Here is a 4241-nt window from a genome sequence, read left to right as displayed (position 1 = left end):
CCTACGGCGCATCAACCAGCAGCCAGGAGAGATCTTGCACAAATACATCCAGCGCTTCACCAACGTGCGCCTAAAGATTCCCAAGGTGCCGGATGAGGCCATCATTTCGGCGTTCACGGATGGCGTTCGGGATGTCAAGATGAAGGAAGAGCTCGCCATACACAAGGACCCGTGCTCGTCCCTAGAGATGTTCAACATGGCAACCTGGTGCGCGAGGGTCGAGGAAGATCGCCTCTCCCTCCTTGAGCTTCCATAGGCCGACCCAGGAGATAAGAAGGCTAAGGACAAGGACATGAACCGCAAGGGATCCAGCTATGCTCGCGGAAGAACCTGAGTTGAAGCGCGGCTGCGACCACCCGGAGTCATCCAAGGGCAGCTTCCCATTCTGCATCTTCCATGACGTGCACAGCCACAACATCAGTGACTGCCAAGAGCTCAGGGCCATCCGCGACGGGCGCCTTGGTCGCTGCCCAGAGCGCAACGACCGAGGCTATGGCTGCGGAGGAGGCCGAGGCGGAGGACGCTGGGACAACCGCGACCCCCACCAGGATTGGCGCGATCAGCCTCGTGAGGACCGCTGGTAGGGCCAGCCTAGCGAGCGCGCCTGGAGGGATCATCCTCGGGAGGACTGTCCTCAGGGCAATGCTGGCCTTCCTCCGCTGCCACCACCACCAAGGAGGAATGACGACCACCACCAAGACGGTGGGGCTGGGGGCTTCTAAGATCCTCGTGCCATCGCTTGCATCCTAGGTGGCGCGCAGGCCCCTGCCTTCCATCACATCTTCAAGCAGTTCGCTCACTCAGGTGGTCCAAGTACGCCATCACCTTCGACTCTACTGACCAGCACAAGTGCGCGGCCACTGCCGGCGCGCTCCCGCTGCTCTGCTCGCCTACCATCAGCAAGGTCCTCATCACCAAGACACTCATTGATGGCGGCACGGGACTCAATGTCCTCTCCGTCGAGACATTCGACAGGCTCCAGGTGCCGTACGACCAACTTCGGCCCACCAAGCCCTTCTCAGGAGTGACCGACAGCTCCACCATCCCGATAGGGCAGATCCGCCTCCCTGTCACCTTCGGCAAGCACGACAACTACGACACTGAGCTCATCTATTTAGACGTCGACCACGTAAGCCTCCATACAACGCCATCCTTGGGTACCCGGCCCTGGCCAACACTACAAAAAAAAGACACATCCGTGACATTTTGGGCTGAACGATTTTTTTTCTGTCATGCTTATGACACTTCTATGACGATAATTGTGACAAAACCCGGTATCATCATAGATGTGGTGGGCTCCTACTTCTATGACAAAAAATCATGACAGACAATGGGTTTTCGTCCTGGGCGGGCTGGAGACGCAGGTGCATGACATTCTTTTGTCCGTCCATGACGGAAAAAACCATGGTAGAAGTGAGGCGAGGAAAACATCGGGGAGTTCCCGGTTACGGTGGGTGGTCGGAGCCGAGCGATGCACGTTTCTCTCATACACGTAGGCGCATGGGTGTGAGGCGATGGGCTCTAACTGAAACCGAGTTGCACTGCAGGCTACGCGTTACTGAACCCGAGCGATCAATCGATATGGTTGTTAACTGAACCCGATCGAGCGATTCCTTCGCTACTGCTGCTAACTGAAGATGATCGAACTGGCTGCCTCTTGATGAACAATGAGCGTTTCTTGGGGGGTGGCTGAACAGTTCCCGGTGGGGATGGATGAACAGGACCCCGTGGTAGTAGATGCCGTTGCCACTCGGTGAACAGGACCACGATCGGTTGAGCCGGTTGGGGGTGGATGAACAGGACCCCGTGGAGGGCTAGATGAACAGGACGACCCCCGTGGAGGGCTGGTTGAACAGTAGTTAGTGGAGGGCTAGATGAACAGTAGCCCATGGAGGGGTGGTTGCACAGGACCCTGTGGAGAGGGCTGGTTGAACAGTAGTCGGTGGAGGAGCGGTGGAGGCTGGATGAACAGGAGCTCGTGGATGAACAGTCGCAGGTGGAGGCTGGAGGAGGTCGACTGTGGAGATGAACAGTAGCCCGTGGAGTGCAGTTTTGCAGTACGCCACACCCCTCCCGATGAAGAGGACCCCCGTTTCAATCGTAGCGCTCCAACACAAGTCCGTTTCCTCTGTTTTGCGGTACGCCACACCCCTCCCGATCAACAGGACCCCATTTCGACCGTAGGAGGTGGAAGTGAAGTCTGTTTCCTCCATTTTGCGGTACACCACACCCCTCCCGGTCAACAGGATCCCGTTTCGACTGTAGGCGGTCGAACACAAGGCCATTTCCTCCATTCTGTGGTACACCAGGCCTCGTTTCAATCGCCTATTCCGTCCAAGCCGGTTGGCTCCCGATGAACAGCACGCGTTCCGTTGCTTCCCGATGAACACGACAACACAGTTTCTTCGTTCCGACCCAGCCAATTGGTTGCCGATGAACAGGATGCCGTCGCTGCCTCTCCATGTACACGAGCCCTGGCCGTGCGTATGCGCGAGTAGGCATTCGAGACCCCGCTTGTATGTACATACATGGCCATATTTTTTGGCGTGTGGCTGTATGTACGTGTACACGGTTTAGACGGGACAGCCTGAACTGCTACGTGGGGGGCTCTACTATGACATGTGCCGCTACTTACTCGGCCACGGTTCATTGTTGCAGAGCGACCAATCGACCAGTATGTACGTACACGTTCGCGACCAGAATGACAACGCTACGTACACTTCAACCAGGTGGGTCCCGACTGTCAGGGAGGATAAGGAGGCACATCCTTGTGTGCAAAGATGTAGCTGGTGGGTCCCAGTAGTCAGGGGGAAACGTCTTTTTCGCGAAACACTGTTGCCCGTCCAGTGGGTCCCTGCTGTCAGGTGTTGGAATCATTATTTTGCGCGTAATAAGGAGGCACTTCCTTGCTGCAGCCATGGACGCAGCTGTCAGCCTCTCCACGTACGATACTCTTCTGATGGGAGTCATTCCTTGAACACATTGACCATGCCGCACCGAGAGCACCAAGGCGGTGGATGACGGCAAGGCCTAGGAAGGGGACGACGTGGAGCGGGGGAAGACGCGGCAGTGGATGCCCACGTGGAGAGGAGTACGAGGGTTGACTGGTTCAGCTGCGGTGTGAGGCTGCCGTCGCTGTAGAATAACAGGGGGTGTGGGTGACTAGAGGGATGGACTGGATAGTGGTGGGCATAGTAAGGGGTGGTGAGGCCGCTGCAGTAGCACAGCCGGCCACGGGAGGCAAGACCACGCGGTGGTTTGGACGGCTGAAGCCAGAAAATTCGAGGTTGAAGAAGTAGGACGACCGTTGGATGTTAACAATACAACGGTAACTGGTGATATAATCGTTTGTTGACTAAGTTGACAAAGCCCTCCATCCGCGTCAACTTAGTAGGCCCACAAGTCAGCCTTCCAGTATGGTGGATCCCAGCTAGCAGGGGAGTATTCATTTTTTGTGCGTGATAAGGAGACACTTCCTTGCGTGAGAAGATATAGCGGGTGGGTCCGAGCTATCATTGGTAGTATTCATTCTTTTTGGCGTAATAAGGAGGTACTTGCTTGCGTGCGGCCATGGACCATGCGGGCCCCAACTGTCAGCCTCTCCATGTACATCCCTCTTCTGATGTTGTCGTTTGTTAACAACGTTGACCACGCCGTGCCGAGGACACCAGCGCAATGGACAACGGCGACACCCAGGAAGGGAATGACGCGGAGGCGATGAAACCACAACAGTGGAGGGATGTGGGTGAGTAGAGGGATGGCCTGGCCTGTGATGGGCGTAGTAGGGGCCGATGAGGCCTGCGTGACAGCATAGCCAACTACGGGAGGCGCGAGCAGGCTGTCCCGCCGGCGCTGGATTTGGCGGCTGGAGCAAGAAGATCAGAGATTGAAGAAACACGATGATCATTGAATTGACATCCAACGGTTACGTCTGCTAGAATCGTTTGTTGACGTATATAATAAGTAAAAAAATCTTGCATATGCGGCAACTTAATAGGACAATAAGTCAGACCCTTCCGTACTTTTTTTAATAATTTATAGCTCATTGAAATTTATTATAGCCCGTTTTTTTGTTGGCCAGGGCCAACGTTAAAAATTTAAATGAAATTTTGCATATTTCTATGGGTTCCAAACTATTTTTAATACCGAAATGTCGAGCCAGATTTAAAGTACTTGCCAATTTGTTAGAATTTATAAAATAATTTCCAATTTGAATATGAAATTAGGTTAAAGCCAGTGAA

The sequence above is a fragment of the Triticum aestivum genome, chromosome 7A, assembly GCF_018294505.1.
Source record: "Triticum aestivum cultivar Chinese Spring chromosome 7A, IWGSC CS RefSeq v2.1, whole genome shotgun sequence".
NCBI classification, from domain to species: Eukaryota; Viridiplantae; Streptophyta; class Magnoliopsida; order Poales; family Poaceae; genus Triticum; species Triticum aestivum.
The sequence above is the reverse complement of the archived record's forward strand: the minus strand, read 5'-3'. Positions refer to the sequence as shown.